This window comes from Rana temporaria, chromosome 12, assembly GCF_905171775.1.
Source record: "Rana temporaria chromosome 12, aRanTem1.1, whole genome shotgun sequence".
NCBI classification, from domain to species: Eukaryota; Metazoa; Chordata; class Amphibia; order Anura; family Ranidae; genus Rana; species Rana temporaria.
This window is the reverse complement of record NC_053500.1, coordinates 10490111-10512093: the sequence shown is the minus strand read 5'-3', so window position 1 is coordinate 10512093 and position 21983 is coordinate 10490111. Positions and strand designations below refer to the sequence as shown.

At 45.0% G+C, this 21983-nt stretch overlaps 1 protein-coding gene across 3 annotated transcripts in view; it reads right to left on the bottom strand.

The window, feature by feature from the left end:
* Positions 1-3568, bottom strand: part of LOC120919053 (activity dependent neuroprotector homeobox) — a 41240-nt gene extending 37672 nt beyond the window's left edge. For 2 of the 3 annotated variants that reach the window (XM_040331015.1, XM_040331018.1), the window contains exon 1: positions 3127-3568. The gene's annotated coding sequence lies outside the window, so the exon portion shown is untranslated. The remainder of the gene's footprint in view (positions 1-3126) is intronic. The other variant, XM_040331016.1, reaches the window with a different exon arrangement.
* Positions 3569-21983: the final 18415 nt, after the last annotated feature.

The window sequence follows — 21983 nt, the reverse complement described above, 5'->3', positions numbered from 1 at the left end:
GGGTCCCCCTATATGTAAACAATGATCTGTAGGGGTTCCCCTATATGTGTACACATAATGATCTGTAGGGCGAGTCCCCTCTATGAGTTCTGTACAGTTGCTGCCTATAGATGTAGCCACAGTCCAGTATATGTCCCATAGATGTACACCAAGCTCTGTACTGATGTCCCCCTACAGATGTACACAGAGCTCTCTATTGAGGTCCCCTTACCCCAGTATACAGAGGTTCCCTATAGATGTACACAGAGCTGTGTTGTATAGTTGTATACATGTAGAGTGTATGGGGGAGATGAGATATGTACATTCCTGTCAGTGTGTGCTGTATAGAACTATACATCCCCATCCCATACATCTCAGTCAGTGATGTCCCCTATAGAAGTGGATGTCCTATAGATCTCAAGTGTGTGGGGGTTATACAGCCAGTCACAGCTTTCCTCCCCTATACAAGGATGTCTGGTGTACCTTGCATCCTAGAACAGATGTGTGTTGTGTACAGTGTCCTATATAGCTCTGTCAGTTCTCCCCTATGGAAGATGCTCTGTGGTGTATATGCAGCTCAATAGATTACAATGTGAGGTGTTCCTCATCCTATATGCTCCAGTCACAGTGCTGTATACAGTGTCCTATACATCCCAGTTAGTTCTTACCCTATAGGTGTGTGGTGTAGTGTCCTATACATCCCAGTCAGTGGTGTCCCCTATAGAAGGAGGGGTGTGAGGTATATAGGGGTGTATACAAGGAGTGTATAGAAGGAGGGTTGTGAGGTACATAGGGGTGTATAGGAGGGGTGTGAGGTGTTCCTCATCCTATATGATCCAGTCACAGTGCTGTATAGTGTCCTATACATCCCAGACAGTTCTCCCCTATAGAAGGAGATGTGTGGTGTGTCTGATGTCCTATAGAGCCCAGTCAGTGGTGTCCCCCATAGAAGGGGGCGTGTGGTGTATCTAATGTCCTATAGAAGGAGGTGTGAGGTATATAGAAGGTGGTGTATCTGATGTCCTATAGAGCCTAGTGGGGTCCCATATAGAAGTATTATGTGAGGTGATCCAGTCAGTTCTCCCCCTATAGGAGGGTATAGATCTCGGTGTGTGCGTTGTCTCCCCCTAAAGGAGGTAGGAAGTGTCCCCTATTCTATATCCTCCAGTCAGTGGTGTCCCCTATAGAAGGTGTGTATATAATGTGAGTATGGTGTCCCCTATAGAAGTGTAATGTGAGGTAGTCAGTGGTGTCCCCCATAGAAGTGTATAGTCCCCTGTGTTTTGTTCTCCCCATAGGTGTGAGGTGTCCCCTATATAAGTGTATAGCCCCCCCAGTGTTGTGTTTCTCCCCATAGGATTGTGAGGTGTCACCTATAGAAGTGTATTATGTGAGGTGTTCCTCCAGTCAGTTCTCCCCTATAGGAGGGTATAGATCCTGGTGTGTCCGTTCTCTCCCCTATAGGAGGTAGGAAGTGTCCCCTATCCTCCAGTCAGTGGTGTCCCCTATAGAAGTTGTATATAATGTGAGTATGGTGTCCCCTATAGAACTGTGTAGTTCCCAGTGTTTTGGTTCTCCCCCATAGGTGTGAGGTGTCCCCTGTAGAAGTGTATAACCCCCCAGTGTTTTGGTTCTCCCCCATAGAAGGTGGTGTGAGGTGTCCCCTATAGAAGTGTATTATGTGAGGTGTTTCTCATCCTATATCTCCAGTGGGTGGTGTCCCCTATAGGAGGAGGAGTGTATATGATGTGAGTGTGGTGTCCCCTATAGAAGTGTATTATGTGAGGTGTCCCCTATAGAAGTGTATTATGTGAGGTGATCAGTTAGTGATGTCCAGTAGAGCCCCCGGTGTGTCCGATAGTTGCTCCCCCTAGAGAAGGTACCAGGTGTCCTCTACAGAAGGAGATGTGAGGTGTCCCCTATAGAAGTGTATAATGTGAAGTGATCCGCCAGTCAGTTCCCCCCCTATAGCTGGGTATAGATCCCAGTGTGTCGGTTCTCTCCCCTTATAGAAGTGTATTATGTGAGGAGTTTCTCATCCTATATCCTCCAGTCAGAGGTGTCCCCTATAGAAGGAGGAGTGTATATGATGTGAGTGAGGTGTCCCCTATAGAAGTGTAGTATGTGAGGTGATCCTCCAGTCAGTGGCGTCCCCTATAGAAGTGTAGTATGTGAGGTGATCCACTCAGTGGTGTCCCTATAGAAGTGTAGTATGTGAGGTGATCCTCCAGTCAGTGGCCTCCCCTATAGAAGGAGTGTATATGATGTGAGTATGGTGTCCCCTGTAGAAGGGTGTTATGTGAGGTGTCCCCTATAGAAGGGTAGTATGTGAGGTGATCCTCCAGTCAGTGGCCTCCCCTATAGAAGGAGGAGTGTATATGATGGGAGTATGGTGTCCCCCATAGAAGTGTGTTATGTGAGGTGATCCTCCAGTCAGTGGCGTCCCCTATAGAAGTGTATTATGTGAGGTGACCCTCCAGTCAGTGGCGTCCCCTATAGAAGTGTATATGATGCGAGGTGTCCCCTGTAGAAGTGTGTTATGTGAGGTGTCTCCTATAGAAGTGTAGTATGTGAGGTGATCCTCCAGTCAGTGGCGTCCCCTATAGAAGGGTAGTATGTGAGGTGATCCTCCAGTCAGTGGCCTCCCCTATAGAAGGAGGAGTGTATATGATGGGAGTATGGTGTCCCCCATAGAAGTGTGTTATGTGAGGTGATCCTCCAGTCAGTGGCGTCCCCTATAGAAGTGTATTATGTGAGGTGACCCTCCAGTCAGTGGCGTCCCCTATAGAAGTGTAGTATGTGATGTGACCCTCCAATCAGTGGCATCCCCTATAGGAGTGTATATGATGCGAGGTGTCCCCTGTAGAAGTGTGTTATGTGAGGTGTCCCCTATAGAAGGAGGGGTGTATATGATGTGAGTGTGGTGTCCCCTGTAGAAGTGTGTTATGTGAGGTGTCCCCTATAGAAGTGTATTATGTGAGGTGATCCTCCAGTCAGTGGCCTCCCCTATAGAAGGAGTGTATATGATGTGAGTATGGTGTCCCCTATAGAAGTGTATTATGTGAGGTGACGTCCTGTATAGCCCCCGGTGTGTCGGGTCTCTCCTCCCCCAATAGGAGGTGCCCCTATAGAAGGAGATATAAGTACCTATAGATCCCGGTCGGTGGGTGATGAGGGATCTCCCCGCCCCGGTGTATGTCCGGTAGGTGACGCGGAGTGTTCCCGCCTTGGATGAGGTAGGTATCCAGTAAGTATTGTGAGGTGACTCACCCCTCCTCCTCCTCCGGTGGGGTCGGTCGGTGTGTCGCTCGGTGGCGGGGCAGACAATACCCGGCGCTGTCTCCCTCCCGCTGACCAATATGGCGGAGGAGAAAGATCGGATGTGTCGTCAGCGGCTCATTAGCATGAAGGGGGGACTCATTGTCCGGGGGTAGGGGGGTCCCTACACCGAGCACCGGGGTTCACCTCTCCGGTATGGAGGGAAGAGGGGGGGGGGAGGTGGTGACACGGAGGACACACCCCAGACGGAGCACACCGGGAACTCGGCTCTGTCCTCGGGTACCGGAGAAGCGGGGCGGACTTGTCTCCGCCAGGGGGCGCCTCCTCGGAAAAAAGGAATACGGATCACTCCGCCGGCCGGGACTCTTTTCTGGTCACGTGGGGGAGATGGGCTCAGTGCTGCAGCCATGTGGTGAGGGGTGGAGGGGGGGAGGGACTCTGTGCCTGGAATGTCTGCCTCATGGAGGAGCACAATGGCCCTAGGGGCCCAGCCATTAGCCAAATGGAGGGCCTATTAGGGTGGTTAGGGGGCCACAGGGTAACTTATCATCGCCGTAAATAGGGCGTAAGTGTCTCTGGGAGAGGGGGAGGGGGCCTCCATTGACCCAACTGTCCTGTCCTTGGACGCCATCACTGGAAAACCATTTTTATCCAACCAGTCAGCATTAACCACAAGGTTGGGGCCGTACAACTGCACAACACTACAGCCAACCAGCCCTGTGCAGCCTCCATAGGCCCATATTCACATAAGCCAATGAGAGTTGCACAAGGCCCAGTTGGCCAATGCCCATTGGCTAGTGAGTTATCAGTGGAGAAAAGATTGAGATGATTTAGCACCCACTGGTGGTGTGAAACGCGTTAGCTATCTTGTTCCTCCGTGACTGTATAGATTTTATTGGACTTTAATAAAGGTGTTGCATTGGAGTGCGGCCGTCCATGCTTTTCTTGTTCTTTGGAGAAAAGATTAGGGTTGACTGGCTGGGCTTTATTGACCAATGACAGGCCAATGAAGAGTTGCATAGGTCTAGTTGGCTGACGACCATTGGCTAATGAGGAGCCAATGGAGAGGAGCAATGGTCTCATTGGCCAAGTCCCATTGGCTAGTGAATGACCAGGGGAGAAGTGATTAGGTTTGACTGGGCTTTATTGACCTATGGAGTGTTGCACAGACCTGGCTGGCTGATGAGGAACCAGTGGTGAGGGGCACAGGCCTGGTTGGCTCATGAGTAACCAATATAGGCCATTACCACCCCTGGTGACCCGATCTGTTCAATGGTCATTATTCAGTAGGCCCCACGCACTCAGATAAGTTGCATTGTTGAAGCTTGTCTGGACAAAAATGTTTTTTCAAGGGTGGTGCCAAAACATCAGCCTGCTCTCCTAGACCAGTGCCCATAGCTCCACCAACTGGCCAATGAACTGAGATGCATAGGCCTGTGTGTCCATCTATTGGCCCCTCATCATCTGATGGGTACCAGTTGACCATGCCTGTTCACCCCTCCATTAACTTGTCAATAATCAACAAAGCCCAGCCAACCAAGCCTGTGCATCTCAGTTCATTGGCCAGTTGGTGGAACTATGGGCATTGGTCTAGGAGAGCTTGATTGGCTGGACATTGTTGACCAATGACAGGTTAATGGAGAGGTGAACAGGCATGGTCAACTGGAAACCATCAAGCAATGAGGGGCCAATAGATGGGTGCACATATCTGGTCATCCAAGTTCATTGGGCAATTGGAAGAACTATGGGCACTGGTCTAGGAGCGCTTGATTGGCTGGACATTGTTGACCAATGACAGGTTAATGGAGAGGTGAACATGAATGGTCAACTGGAAACCATCAAGCAATGAGGAGCCAATAGATGGGTGCACATATCTGGTCATCTCAGTTCATTGGCCAGTTGGTGGAACTATGGGCACTGGTCTAGGAGAGCTTGATTGGCTGGACATTGTTGACCAATGACAGGTTAATGGAGAGGTGAACAGGCATGGTCAACTGGAAACCATCAAGCAATGAGGAGCCAATAGATGGGTGCACATATCGGGGCATCTCAGTTCATTGGCAAGTTGGTGGAACTATGGGCACTGGTCTAGGAGAGTTTGATTAGCTGGACTTTGTTGGCCAATGACAGGTTAATGGAAAGGTGAACATGGATGGTCAACTGGAAACCATCAAGTAATAAAGGGCCAATAGATGGGTGCACATATCGGGGCATCTCAGTTCATTGGCAAGTTGGTGGAACTATGGGCACTGGTCTAGGAGAGTTTGATTGGCTGGGCTTTGTTGACCAATGACAGGTTAATGGATGGATGAACAGGCATGGTCAACTGGAAACCATCAAGCAATGAAGGGCCAATAGATGGGTGCACAAATCTGGTCATCTGATTTCATTGGCCAGTTGGTGGAACTATGGGCACTGGTCTAGGAGAGCAAGTCCATGTTTTGGTACCACCGTTGTAAAACCAATCTTGCCCAGAAAAGGTTCAGCAATGCAACCTTATCTGAGAGATTAGGGCCTACTGACTAATGACTGTTAAACATATCGAGTCATCACCAGTGGTGTTAACGGTCTACAGGTCTTGATCTGCACCTTGCTTTGTCTCTCAGGGAGTCGTGCCATCATACCACTGGACCTGGTTGCTTATGGCACAAGATCAATATTGATTAGCTGTAAGGGCATCAGGCAACCAAAAGGCCTAATGGAGGGATGAACCAGCATGGAAGCTTGGGATTGGGCCATTAGAGATCATGTGGGAATCATTGTAGGGACACGGATCACTTTCAGTGGAACTCCATGTCCAACATCCATCAGAACTAGAGGAACTTCATAGTCACAGCCTCAGGTACACTAAAGCATTTTTAGAGCCTTTTTTATGAGCTGACATATGTTTCTGGGGGCCACCAGAAATACAGAATTGATGCAATAAATAAAAATAAGATTTAAATCAAAATAATCAGTCTAATTTACAATAATTAATTTACTCTTCAAGATTAACTGGGCAGATGATGTGCATCCCACACTGAATCATCTGTCTTTTATTATTCAAGATAAAGATTTGTAATGTAAATAATGATACAATTTACTGGCTAAATAATAACAATGTAACGTTTCAATGGTTTGGATGGAACAGAGATTATTTCAGTTCTCTCAGGTCTGTTTATTCACTTTTTGTCGCAGTAAAAACCATTCTCACCCGGGCGGAAAGTACGGGGAGATATCCAGTGTGGACACCTATGCTAAAAATCGAACTGACCTTCTAACCTCCCCCGACCCTAATAAAAGAAGAATTTTGCTAAACATAAACTGTTACTCGTGGCCTTGGATAACAAACGTGGGAGTCTAGAGATATAACGAGAGTCTCCTCACACTCCTGTGTCCACCTTCTCACAGCTTACGAGACCAGATCTCCGATATTAGTGTTCATTTTAAACTAGTAGCTTTGGAGGCATTTAGTTAAAAAGGACTTCCTAAAAAATTTAATGGGATCACAAATAATACAAAGTCAAAGAGTGGAGAGTTGACCTTGAAGGAGTTCAACAAAGATCCAAATTTCAAAAGAAATGTCAAAATAATAGATACATGTAGGAAATGACAGTTATTTTCTCATCTTTACAAATTAATTCATTGTCAATAAGCTTATCACAAACAATCATTTCTGGTCAGTATTTGAATCAAAAAAGGGCTGGCAACTCGATGCTTTTAAATAAAAGTACTTTATTGGTTACATGGGCAGGGCCGCCATCAGGGGGGTACAGGCAGTACACCTGTAAGGGGCCCGGATGGCAACCCCCTTTTTTTTATTTATTTTTTATTAAAAAAATATATATTTTTTTAATATATATTTTAATTTAATTTTTTATTAAAGGGCCAATTTATTTTTTTAGGGGTTCGGAGACCCCCAGGGCCCCGGATGACAACCCCCTTTTTTATATATTTTTTTATTTCTTTTATTTTTATATATATATTATTATTATTATTATGATTATTATTAAAGGGCTCAGAGGTCCCCAGGGCCCCATGTGGCAAACCCCCTTTTTTGATTTTTTTTTTATAAATGTTTCTTTTGATTTTTTTTTTAATATATATATATATATATAGATTTTTTTTTAAAGGGCCCAGAGGTCCCCAGGGCCCTGGATGGAAACTCCCCTTTTTTTTAAATAAATGTTTATTTCATTTTTTATATATTTGTTTTTATTTATTTATTATTAAAGGGCCCAGAGGGTTCTTTTTTTTATTATTAAAGGGCCCAGAGGTCCCAGATGGCAACCCCCCTTTTTTTGTAATTTATTTTTATAAAAAATAATAATAATTTATATATATATATATATATATATATATATATATATATATATATATATATGGCCCAGAGGTCCCTAGGGCCCCAGATGGCAACCGTCCTTTTTGAAAAGAAAGTCTATATATAATTTTTTTTATTATTAACCACTTGACCACCAGGCCTATTCTGGCACTTCTCTCCTTCATGTGAAAATCACAATTTTTTTGCTAGAAAATTAATCAGAACCCCCAAACATTATATATTTTTTTTTAGCAGACATCCTAGGGAATAAAATGGCAGTCATTGCAATACTTTTTGTCACACCGTATTTGCGCAGCGGTCTTACAAGCGCACTTTTTTTGGATAAAAATCACTTTTTTGAATAAAAAAATAAGACAACAATACATTTTGCCCAATTTTTTTATATATTGTGAAAGATAATGTTACGCCGAGTAAAATGATACCCAACATGTCACGCTTAAAAATTGCGCCCGCTCGTGGCATGGCGTCAAACTTTTACCCTTAAAAATCTCGATAGGCGACGTTTAAAAAATTCTACAGGTTGCATTTTTTGAGTTGCAGAGTAGGTCTAGGGCTAGAATTATTGCTCTCACTCTAACGATCGCGGCGATACCTCACTTGTGTGGTTTGAATACCGTTTTCATATGCGGGCGCTACTCGCGTATGCGTTTGCTTCTGCGCGCGAGCTCGTCGGGATGGGGCGCTTTAAAAAATTTTTTTTTTGTTTTCTTATTTATTTTTATTTATTTTTATAATTTTTTACACTGAAATAAAAAAAATAATTTTTTTTTATCACTTTTATTCCTATTACAAGGAATGTAAACATCCCTTGTAATAGAAAAAAGCATGACAGGTCCTCTTAAATATGAGATCTGGGGTCAAAAAGACCTCAGATCTCATACTTAGACTTAAATGCAAAAAAATAAAAAAAAATGTCATTTTTTCAAATGACAAAAAAAAAAAATGTTTCTTTAAGAGGCTGGGCGGGACTGACGTTTTGACGTCACTTCCGCCCAGCAGAGCTATGAGGACGGGTGAAGGAGATTTCTCCTTCAGTCCCGTCCCCGCTCAGCTGCCGGACACATCCGATCCCCTCCGCCGCTACCGACGGCTCCGGTAAGCGGCGGAGGGCGCGGGAGAGCGGCGGGAGGGCCCCTCTCCCGCCACCGATAACGGCGATCTCGCGGCGGAGACCGCCGTTATCGTGTACACCACCGCCCCCTGAAAAGATGAATATCTCGATTGTGGCAGCAGCTGCTGCCGTTATCGAGATATTCAACTTTAAAAACAGGACGTCTTTTTGACATGGGGCGGTGGTCAAGTGGTTAAAGGGCCCAGAAGGCCCCGGATGGCTACCCCCTTTTTTAATATATATTTCTCTTTATTTCTTCTTTTTTTTATAAAGGGCCCCCCCGCTTCTCAATTTCAGGCCCCCCCCCCCCCCGGTTCTCTGCTACAGGGGGCCCATGCCTGAAGCTGTGTAAGGGGCCCCATAATTCCTGATGGCGGCCCTGTACATGGGTACACGGGTACAAGCTATACGCTGATGCGTTTCGGCTAAGAAGCCTTCATCAAAGCATTTACAGTTATTTTCTCATCTTTACAACTTACTTTATTGTCAATAATCTTATCACAATAATTTCTGGTCAGTATTAAATTGGGGTTCTTCAAAAACTTTTCACGCTTGTGAAAGTGTAAGTAACCCTCCTATTGTTTTCAGCCAAGGAAGCGCCCATCTTGGCCTTTGTTTAGGCCCCTTTCACACTGGGGCGGGAGGTGCGGTGGCAGTATATTTTTAGCGGCGCTATACCGAATTACCGCAGTATTCGGCTGCTAGCGGTGCGGTATTAACCCCCGCTAACGGACAAAAAAGGGTTAATACCGCCAGGCAATGCGCCTCTGCAGAGGTGCATTGCCGGCGGTATTACGGCGGTATCACTTGCTCCGTAAGTTGCGGCGGCGTAGCGTAAATCGGCCGGCGTAAGCCCGCCTACTTCAAATTTGGATCAGGGGGGCGTGTTTTATGTAAATCTACTGTAACCCGACGTGATTGACGTTTTTCCTGAACGGCGCATGCGCCGTCCGTGGAATTTCCCAGTGTGCATTGCTCCAAAGTACGCCGCAAGCCCCATTCACGGACGACTTACGCAAACAACGTAACTTTTTAAAATTTCGACGCGGGAACGACGGCCATACTTAACATTGGTACGCCGCACTTATGCCTCATATAGCAGGGGCAACTATACGCCGGGAAAAGCCTAACGTAAGCGTCGTAACTTTACTGCGTCGGTCGGGCGTACGTTCGTGAATTTGCGTATCTAGCTGATTTACATATTTTGACGCGTAAATCAGCTTACACGCCCCTAGCGGCCAGCGGAAAAATGCAGTTACGATCCGACGAGCGTAAGAGACTTACGCCTGTTGGATCTAATGGATATCTATGCGTAACTGATTCTAGGAATCAGGCACATAGATACGACGGCTCAGATTAGGACTTACCAAGGCGTACATAGCGCTGCGCCGTCGTAAGTCCTTTCAGAATCTGGGCCCTAGTGTCCTACTAATCAGTTGACCCTTAAAATTAAACGGAGTCATCAATTAAGAGGGAATTTCTAGAGCGCATGCTCTTGTGTCACCTTTCAAGGCAAATTAAAAAGTTCTGCTTGATGATTTTCAAGAATCACAAAACCATCTATTAACTGCTATAAAATGCCATCTTTGCCCATGTCGGAAGGTGTCCTCCTCCACTTGTTGGTTATAAGGTCAGCCCATCATTGTTAATGATTAAGATTGGACTGTTGTTGATGAAAGCCTCTTGGAAGACATCTGTGTCTTAACCCTGACATCGCACCCAGCCACGCATAACGGAAAAGAATGGAAATAAAAGGTAGATGGCGGTAGATTCTGATTAAAGGTTCCAGAAAGACCAGCGCCACAAATTTAGGATTAAAGCAACAACATCGATTGGCTGAACAGATCTGAACTGCAATCTTTTGGAAACTTCTTGGATTGTATAAAGACCTCTCTGGCCCTCTATTTATGTTAGGGTAGGAAATCTCAAAGCTATAATTTGTGGGGAAAAAAAGGACATACATTTTATTTGGGTACAGCGTCGTACTACGCAACTGCAAAAGTAGCGCAGCGCTGTATTGCAAATAATGGCCTGGTCATTAAAAGGGGTAAAACCTTCCGGGGCTAAAGTAGTTAAATTACAAATAATTGTTGCCAAGTTGTTTTGTATCTTTCTGTAACTTTTGTATCCTTCTATAACTTTCTATGTCTTTCTAGAATTTTGTATCTTTGTTACTTGCATACTACTTTTGTTACTTGTAAAATAATATTTTTGCTACACAAACATTATCCGTGGAAGTTACATGTCCTGAACCCAGCAGTCTGTAGATATCAGAAGGGATCTCACAAATAAAGTTCTTGGACAGGGGCGAATCATGTTACATACACAACTTCCTTCTTCTCTCTAGTGGTGAGACGAGGTAATGCAGTATAGGAAAAAAACAAAACAACACAGGAGTATGGCTGTAAACAAAGAGTAAAAGCAGTGGAGAGCACAAGCGGAAGTGCCTTGCAGGTTGCAGTTAGGACAAACGTCAGATGTGTAAACCAAATTTTATAGAAAAATAAGGCACTGAAAAAAAAAAAGATAAAGGCCGATAGCTTGGCATGGATATTTGAACAAAGGTGTCTTTGCATTGTACTTCCTTTGAGATGACTTTTCACAAAATCTAATGCAAAATCTTTTTTTTTTTTCCTTTTACACATATTACTAGGTGGTCTGCACTTTTCTTTTAGAACTGATGTGGAAATACCTTACAACAACATCCACTAAATCTACAATTGTTCATAACTCATCTGAATAAGGTAAAATAAGAAATTTAGGGGGTTATAAAAAAAGGGGGTGGAGTCACAAGTTTTGCACTTAATAAAGTAGGGTCACACCTTTTATTTTTAGAAAAAGAGATAGGAGGAATCTGATTGGTCACCAGGGTTTTATTTTTTCTCCATTTCACGTGTTAATTTTATTTTTTAGTAATCAACTACAGTAAAACCTTGGTTTGCGAGCATAATTTGTTCCAGAAACATGCTTGTAATCCAAAGCACTTGTATATCAAAGCATTATTTTTTTTACAGGGTATAAAAGAGAAGAGAGGCACCTCGAAGTGTAGTAATAAGTTGTTAAATGTTGTACCTTCATTAAATGTAACCATATTGCTACACTTAGAGGCTCCTCTCTTCTCTTTTATACTCAGCTGTGACATGACGCTACTCTTATATCAAGACATCGCTTGTATATCAAGGATAACATTTATTAAAACATTTTGCTTGTCTTGCAAAACACTCTCAAACCAAGGTTTTACTGTATATGAAATGTATCAATCCAGGCTCTGTTGTGTAATTTCAAAGACACATGGGGCCAGATTCTCAAAGAGATACGACGGTGTATCTCCTGATACGCCGTCGTATCTCTGAGTTAGGCCTGTCGTATCTATGCGACTGATTCATAGAATCAGTTACGCATAGATATGCCTAAGATCCGACAGGTGTAACTGTGTTACACCGTCGGATCTTAACTGCAATTTAAAAATGGCCGCTGGGGGCTAGGACGTCATTGGTTTCGGCGTGAGCGTAACTTGCGTCCAGCGCTTTTGTGAATCGACGTACGCAAACGACGTAAAAAGAAAATCGACGCAGGAACGACGGCCATACTTAACATTGGCTGCGCCTCATAGAAGCAGTGGTAACTATACGTAAACGTCATAAAAGCACTGCGTCGGGCCCGCGTACGTTCGTGAATTGGCGTATCTCGCTGATTTACATATTCTCGCCGTAAATCAGCGAGATACGCCAATTCACGAACGTACGCGGGCCCGACGCAGTGCTTTTATGACGTTTACGTATAGTTACCACTGCTTCTATGAGGCGCAGCCAATGTTAAGTATGGCCGTCGTTCCTGCGTCGATTTTCTTTTTACGTCGTTTGCGTACGTCGATTCACAAAAGCGCTGGACGCAAGTTACGCTCACGCCGAAACCAATGACGTCCTAGCGACGTCATTGGGAGCAATGCATGCCGGGAAAATTTGCGGATGGCGCATGCGCATTTAAATTGGCGCTGGGACGTGCCTGATTTAAATACTACACTCCCCCTAGCCGCGGAATTTGAATTCCGCCGGGGGATTTACGATCCGCCGCCACAAGTTTGGAGGTAAGTGTTTTGTGAATTACCCACTTGCCTCTAAAACTTGCGGCGGCGGATCTTAAAGCAGATAGATTACGCGGATCTAAAGATACGCTGATCTATCTGAATCTGGCCCATGGCTTGTAAAAGCCTAGACTAGGCTAACATTTGGCATTTGACCCTCTGCAGACTGTGGTATGTTTTGGTTCTTAATCCAGAGAGTATTCACTTAACCACTTCAGCCCCAGGAGGTTTTACCCATTTTCTGACCAGGCCATTTTCTGTGATTCGGCACTGCGTTACTTTAACTGACGATTGCGCGGTCGTGCGACGTTGTACCCAAACAAAATTGATGTCCTTTTTTTCCCACAAATAGAGCTTTCTTTTGGTGGCATTTGATCACCTCTGCGTTTTTTATGTGACAATTTTGAAAAAAACAAAACAATATACCGTATTTAACTTTTTGTTATAATACATATCCCAGATAAATATAAAATAAATATAAATGTATTCATCAGTTCAGGCCACTATGTATTCTTCTACATCTTTTTGGTAAATACACAACACCTTCTCAGTCCTCCTCTTCAACAACCCCCTCCCCCCCATCTCCTAAAAAAAAAAAAAAAAAAAATTCTCCAGTCTGCAACAACTCCTTTATCATGTTTGCAGTCTCTGGCCATCTCTTGTTGAATGTCCAAAGTGTCTGTCAACTTTCTGTGTGTGGCCCTTTGGTGATGTCAGGGGCCACACTTGAGGCCTTTTATATAAGTGGTCTCCAAACTGCGGGCCAGGGGGCAGATGCAGCCCATCGCTTGCTTTTATCCGTCCCTTGGGGCACTGTTTCATCCGCTGAAGGGACACGATTCCACCCAATGACACCAATGATGGGACACCTATTCCTCCCAATGACACCAACAATGGGGGACAGTTCCTCCCAATGACACCAACAATGGGGGACAGTTCCTCCCAATGACACCAACAATGGGGGACAGTTCCTCCCAATGACACCAACAATGAGGGACAGTTCCTCCCAATGACACCAACAATGGGGGACAGTTCCTCCCAATGACACCAACAATGAGGGACAGTTCCTCCCAATGACACTAACAATGGGGGACAGTTCCTCCCAATGACACCAACAATGGGGGACAGTTCCTCCCAATGACACCAACAATGAGGGACAGTTCCTCCCAATGACACTAACAATGGGGGACAGTTCCTCCCAATGACACCAACAATGGGGGACAGTTCCTCCCAATGACACCAACAATGGGGCACTTTTCCTACCACTAACACCAACGATGGGGAACAATTTCTCCCAATGACACCAAGAATGAAGCCCAATGACATTAATAATGGGGCACAATTCCTCCCAATGACACCAATGATGTGGCACAATTTTCTCCCACTGAAACAAACGATGGGGCATTATTTTTCCCCCATGGACGTCAGGACCTTTTCTACCCCCAATGGCCACAGTCCGGCCCCCCTAAAGTCTGAAAGTCAGCAAACAGGCCCTTTGTTCAGAAAGTTTGGAGACCCCTGCTCTATATTAAAGCGGAGTTCCACCCAAAAATGGAACTTCCGCTTTCCAGAACCCTCCCTCCCTCCGGGGGTCACATCTGGCACCTTTCAGGGGGGTGCAGATACCTTTATAATACAGGTATTTGCACCCACTCCCCCCCCCCCCCCAGAGGCCTTCTGGGAAACACACTGGTCCCAGGAGACAGCAGGGACCACTGAGAACGCGCTGCGCTACTTGCGCATGCACAGTAGGGAACCGGGCAGTGAGGCCTCAAGGCTTCACTTCCTGATTCCCTCACCGAGGATGGTGGTGGGGGCAGCCAAGAGACGAGAGATTGCTCGTCTTCTGCTGCCGACAGGTAAGTGACAGGTAAGTGTCCATTTATTAAAAGTCAGCAGCTGCAGTATTTGTAGCTGCTGGCTTTTAATATATATATATATATTTTTTTTTTCATGGGACCTCCGCTTTAAATAGTTGACTCACAACTGCTATAGAGCATAGCTAAGACATTGATACCATACAACAAAAAAAAGGTGTTTGAAAGCAACTGCATGCTATCAAGTGCCTACTAAATAGGAAGAGAAATAGCCTGATACAAGTCTCACAGTACTCTTCCCGCCGTATTAATCACAATCTTTCTGCCATCCTGACACTGGAGTACAACTGCTCCGTCGCCGTTCCTAGAAGTCCAAATTAAAACGTTTGGGAAGCAGCCAATAAAATGGATCAAAATGTTTTATTTTACACTCTGTGCCAAGGAGGAAAGAAAATTACTGCTCAAATATTTGTCACAAGCTTTCTTTTTTATTTAACTCCAGACCTTTACATGGCAGACATCATGTGTATTTACATATTTCATATTACATCTTCCCTGTTCATCATGTGAGAATCGCAGAAGAAAACAAATATATTCCGCTGCCACTTTTTATAATAGAATTGAAAAAAAAGCATTAATTGTTAGGATATCATTTATAATAAAGCTGAACATTTAGGGCCAGATTCTCAAAAGAGATACGCCGGCGTATCGCCTGATACGCCGTCGTTTGTCTGAGCCCGCCGTCGTATCTATGCGTCTAATTCTTAGAATCAGTTACACATAGATAACCACTAGATCCGACAGGCGTAAGGCTCTTACGCTGTCGGATCTTAAATGCAATTATTTTTTTCGCCGCTAGGTGTCGCCGACGTCGTTTTCCCGATCGAGTATGCAAATTAGCAAAATACGCAAATTCTCGAACGTACGCCCGACCAACGCAGTGAAGTTACGACGTTGACGTAAGATTTGCGACGCGTAAAGTTGCCCCTGCTATATGAGGCGCAGCCAATGTTAAGTATGGCCGTCGTTCCCGCGTCGAAATTTAAAAATTTACGTTGTTTGCGTAAGTTGTCCGTGAATAGGGCTGGACGCCATTTACGTTCACGTCGAAACCAATGACGTCCTTGCGACGTCATTTAGTGCAATGCACGTCGGGAAATTTTAGGGACGGCACATGCGCAGTACGTTCGGCGCGGGAACGCGCCTAATTTAAATGATCCACGCCCCCTACCCGGATCATTTGAATTAGGCGGGCTTGCGCCAGAGGATTTACGCTACGCCGCCGCAACTTTACAGGCAAGTTCTTTGTGAATCAAGCACTTGCCCGTAAAACTTGCAGCGGCGTAACGTAAATGAGATACGTTACGCCGCCGCAACTTTAGGCCATTATACAAGAATCTGGCCCCCTGAGCCTATTTATACTTGCACACTTTCTTTCCTGCATGGTAATGCATTTCTTTTTTCTTTTTTTTTAACAAGTTTTTTTATTGAGCTTATTGACAGGTTACATCACATATTTCAAGCATTAGGTTGGCGGATGCATTTTGAAGTACACTGCACCACAAAGGCTTTTTAATTCATATTTAATATTCAGACCGAACTCCCCCGTCCACCCATGTCTCCGTGCTTTATTTTATAGAGAAATTACATTTAAAAACAACCCCTGGCACCTCTGGCTGTGGCCATCTTGAGTAAGCGCAAATGATTCATATAGAATTTATTTCCTGGAATCCACCTGCCCTTAGCTCAGGCAAAAAGGCAGGAGGGTGTGCTTAGCTGAGAAAGACCCTCATCCCCCTCCTGGGATGTATGACATCGTTTGCCTAGAAATTGAAACCAGGAAGTAAGTGAAAAAATGTAAAAAAAAAAAAAAAAAAACGGTTAAAACAAGTAAATACAATATACTTAACCACTTGATACTTAACCGCGCTATAGACGAAAGACGTCCACAGCGCGGCTCTCAACTGCCAGGTGGACGTCCCTGGACTTCCTTTTATGTGCATTCCCTGCGCGTGCCGCCTGGCGGCCGCGATGTCCTCCAAGTACCCACGATCGGCGGTGACAGCAGGGACGTGCAGCTCTGTGTGTAATGATGGGGTGTAAACACAGAGCTCCACGTCCTGTCAGGGAGAGAGGAGACCGATGCTGTGTCCCTTGTACATAGGGACACAGCATTGGTCACCTCCCCCAGTCAGTCCCCCTCCCCCCACAGTTAGAACACACTCAGGGAATACATTTAACCCCTTCCTCACCCCTAGTGTTAACCCCTTCCCTGCCAGTGACATTTATACAGTAATTAGTGCATTTGTATAGCACTGGTCGCTGTATAAATGTGAATGGTCCCAAAATTGTGTCAAAGGTGTCCGATATGTCCGCCGCAATATCGCAGGCCTGACAAAAAAAAATAGATAGCCGCCATTACTAGTAAAAAAAAAAAATATCATAAATCTATCCCCTATTTTGTAGGAGCTATAACTTTTGCGCAAACCAATCAATATACGCTTATTGCGTTTTTTTTTTTTTTAACAAAAATATGTAAAAGAATACGTATCGGCCTAAACCGACGAAAAAAAAATGGGATATTATTATAGCAAAAAGTAAAAAATATTGCGTTTTTTTAAAAAAAATTCTGTCTTTTTTTGTTTATAGCGCAAAAAATAAAAATTGCAGAGATGATCAAATACCACTAAAAGAAAGCTCTATTTGTGGGAAAAAAATTATAAAAATATAATTTGGGTACAGTGTTGTATGACCGCGCAATTGTCATTCAAAATGCGTCAGCGCTGAAAGCTGAAAATTGGTCTGGGCAGGAAGGGGGCTTAAGTGCCCAGTAATGAAGTGGTTAAAAGGGGCTGTAAAGTTTTTTTTTTTTTTAAATCACAAACATGTTATACTTACCTCCACTGTACAGTTAGTTTTGCACAGAGTGGCCCCGATCCAAGTCTTCTGGGGTCCCCCTGCGACTGTCTCGGCTCCTCCCCACAAGAGCTAACCCCCTTCTGGGAAGCGCTCTCCCAAGGGGGTTAGCTTGCGGACGCGCCCCCCGTGATATTCAATTTTTACTTGCGACTAGTAAGTGAAAAAAGTCGTCCGATTTTCGAATCGCGTGTACGGGGGCATTAGGCCGGGCTCACACGGATTTTGTACTGTCTAGTTTTAGTAAATCAAGCCCTTAGTGCTCTGGACTGAGACAAGTGCTCACTATAGAGGGATATGATTTGATATGATGAGGAAGGAAGAGCAGGAGTTCCGCTTCCGCCATAGATAGATCAAAGTTTGGCCGGGTCAGCAGGGAGTTTTGATCTTTCTCTGGCTGATCGAACAATCCTTTTTTGCAAAATGGGCTTGTTGGAAATCTTTCATTCGATCAGCAGCTGCAGCACTAGTTAGTATATACTGATAGCGGAGGAATCCCCACTGTCAGAAAACAAAAGCACAACAGGGATTCCTCCACCCATCTCCTTATGTGGATGGGGGAATCTATGCAATCCACAGGGCTGATCGAAAAAAAAATCAAAATAAATAATCATCTATGGCCTTAGGCATTAAAAATCTTTTATCTTCTGCTGGGGCAGCTGGGGAGGCAGCCTACATATGTAGATAGGAGCCAATTAACCTAAATTCAAAATATTAGCAACTTACAATGCCATCCACAACTCTGACCCCAGCTACATCACCAACCTAGTCTCAAAATAACAACAGAATCGTTCTCTTTGTTCCTCCCAAGACCTCCTGTTCTCTAGTCCCCTTGTTACCTCCAGGACTTCTCCCAAACCCCTCCTATACCCCTGGAACTCCCAACCACAATCTGTCCACTTTGAGACGATTCCTGAAAACCTCTCTCTTCCAGGGCTGGGGCAAGAATTTTTGACACCCCAGGCGAAACCTTATTTTGCCCCCCGGGTCTGCCCCTAAATCCATCCCGTTTGCCCCCGATAATCAGTGTGACAGGAGCGCACACTAGAGGAAGCATGTGGCTGCAGTAGAGAGCACTGATCATAGAGGTGCGCAGGGGATATTTGCTTCCGTACCATCAGGACATGTCCTCCAGTGCTGTGCCTCTATAATGACACTACAGAGCGGCTGTCTGAGTACCATGCAGCAGAGGCATCCCCTGCACCCCCCTAGATGTGCACGCTTTATCCCAGCAGCGCCCACTAGAGGTCATAACATTGATTACAGAGATATTTATAATACAGCACCGAAAAACTTACATAGCACAGACGGAGAGTAGGGAAACCAGCGGCCGCCTAGTTTTCCTAGTGGTAGCATCTAACTAGCCTTACCATGGGGTAGATCCACAAAGAAATGACGCCGGCGTATCTTAGATGCAATGTTTCGGCGGCCGCTAGGTGGCGTTCCCGTCGTAATCCACGTAGAGTATACAAATTAGCTATTTCCGACGATCCACGAACGTACGAGCGGCCGGCGCATTTTGTTGCATCGTTTCCGTTCGGCTTTTTCCGGCGTATAGTTAAAGCTGCTATATGGTGGCGTACTCAATGTTAAGTATGGCCATCGTTCCCGCGTATAAATTTGAAAATTTTACGTCGTTTGCGTAAGTCGTCCGTGAATGGGGCTGGACGCTGTTCACGTCAAAACCGATGACGTCCTTGCGACGTCATTTAGCGCAATGCACGGCGGGAAATTTTAGGGACAGCGCATGCGCAGTTCGTTCGGTGCGGGGACGTGCTTCATTTAAATGAAACACACCCCTACCCGCCGCATTTGAATTCCCTGCCCTTTCGCCACGAGAGATTACTTACGTCGCAAATTCGTTGAGGATTCAAACCAACTCAAAGTAAGTTACAGCGGCGTAGCGTATCTTACATACGCTGCGCCCGGCGCGGATGTATGTGGATCTGCCCCCATGAGTTTAGTCCCATGGTTCAGCACTTATAATTTTTGCACATATAATGTATTAATATTTTTTTCATTCTACACGAACAAATATACATAAAATTCTTCAGTGTTTTATTTCCCTTCACTTTTTCCCCTTTTTGTCCTTATACACGTTCACTACATATCCATTTATCATTTTCCCACGCACTCCCCTTCATTACTCATCATTTACCCTACACCAGCATTTTTCATTTTCATCACTTTATTTAAATTTATTTCCATATATTTTTTATTTATTAGCATTTTTATTTATTTTCATCTTTTGCACTTCATTTCATTACAATTACACCATTTACTTATTTCACTGTAAAATCATTAAGAACATATGAGTATTGCCTAAGGTCCCTTTCACACTGGGGCGGTGGGTGCGTCAGCAGTAAAGTGCTGCTATTTTTAGCGGCACTTTACCGTCAATTCCGCTGCGCTATTCGGACGCTAGCGGGGCATTTTTAACCCCTGCTAGTGGTGGAGGAGCAGTATACACACCGTTCCTTCACCGCTCCCAAGATGCTTCTAGCAGGACTTTTTTTTTACTGTCCTGCCAGCGCACCGCTCCAGTGTGAAAGCCCTCAGGGCTTTCACATTGGAGAGACAGCAGCGGCTCTTTCAGGGCGCTTTGCAGGCGCTATTTTTACCGTTATAGGGCCTTAAAAACGCCTCAGTGTGAAAGGGGTCTTAATCTCTTTACTATTATACATTTTAACAGCTATGTGCGCCTAGGTTGGCTTTGTGTCTTTGGTCTCCGCCTCTTTCTAGCTCTAGGGCATTCTAGCTCATTATGCCTTTTTTTCCCAAGAGGGTTTACTTCCTCTTTAATTCAAATTCCAGAGCTCATGTTTTGATCTAAAGTTCTAAACAGTTCTCTGTGTGGAACTTTTTTCAATAAAAATACTTTTTGATACAATATATAGTATTTATTCCTGGCTACAAATTAAAACCCCCTGGGAATCTTTTCCTATTTATGATTAATTGGGGTATGCGGCACCTTCATCAATTGTCGCCACTGTGCTATGCCATTGTCGCCACTGTGCCCATCAATTGCCGCCAGTTTGTCCCTAAAATGCCGCCAGATTGCCGCCCGGCCCTTACGTTTCTCGGTCAGCCATCCTCAGATCCTCCTCCATGATCCCTCGATGTCGCTTCAGCCAATCAGGTTACCGGTAACCAGATCCGATGAACCCAATTGCCCGAGATGCGTGTCAGTGTTAACCAGGGAACGCACACCCTGTGCGTCCCCTGGTTAACGATTTGGGAGCCGATTACAGCAGAGCCACTGGCTCTGATAGACACTTCCAAAGGCCAACCAGCTGCCATTATTCAGATGGCCGGCGCTCGCCAGGGGGCCGGCCATCTGAACAGAGGGCGGCAGCGGCGACAATGCATGAATCAATGTATTGTTTTCAGTGGCGGTGCAGGAGCGAGAGGGGACGGCGCTCCTGTGCCCTCTATGGACGCACCGCCACTGTTGTAAGCTCTAACGAGCAGGGCCCTCTGATTCCTCCTGTATTAAGTTGTATTGTAATTTCTGGGATCATGTTGTAAAGTGATGGATAAATTGTTGGCGCTATATAAATCCTGAATAATAATGGGGTGTGGGATGAGAATGGAGTATACAAAGGAAACCCACATATACACAGGGAGAACATGCAAACTTCATGCGGATAGTGTAGGGCCCCAGAAGCAAATCCAGGACCCCGGTGCATCCTCCCTTTAATGAGACACTAATGAGATGTTATGCTTCTATACACTCCATCATGGCTGAGCCGTGTTTTGCTTCCTGAGCTCCTAGAGACAGTTGCTCGGAGATGGGAGCATAGAAAATAGGACACGTCCCAATTCCCACCTTCCGTTATAGCAAAGCCCCTCCCCCTGTGCACACTTACTGTATGGGCCTGCAGGGATAGCATGACCCCCCCCTAGTGGGAGCGCTCCTGCGGGAACAGCAGAGGAACGTTAGAAGGGTGGAATCACCCAGGTGTACGTTAATAGCACCATGGCATTATTTACATTATGATAACCAATGATTGCATGTAAATCTGCCCTATGATGTGACCTTGGGGTCATCTCATAAAAGCTAAAGTAACATTTCAACAAATGTAACAAAAATGCATCCCACTCATCCTCCCAATTATATCATAACGGAGGACGACACAGACACGAACTCCTCCTTCTGACTCCAAATTACTTTACAGCAGGGCAGATCCTTCTTAGGGTCTATGAGAGGATCAGCAAACCCACCACAGCACCATGGCTAAACCTTTTTAAATGTTTTTGTAAAAAAAATAGACAGATTTCCAGAACCCTTCAATTGAAAGACGCAGCAAAAAACGCATTTAATCTGTTTAAAAGGATACAAATGTTTTGATTGGTTTGAGTTGGTCACATGACCCGTTCGATTCAACACTGACAGTCAGGGCTGCTGTTAGAAATCACAGGGCCTTGTTCAGCCTACCTGATGGGGTCCCCCCCCCCCCCCCCCAGCCCGAAGAG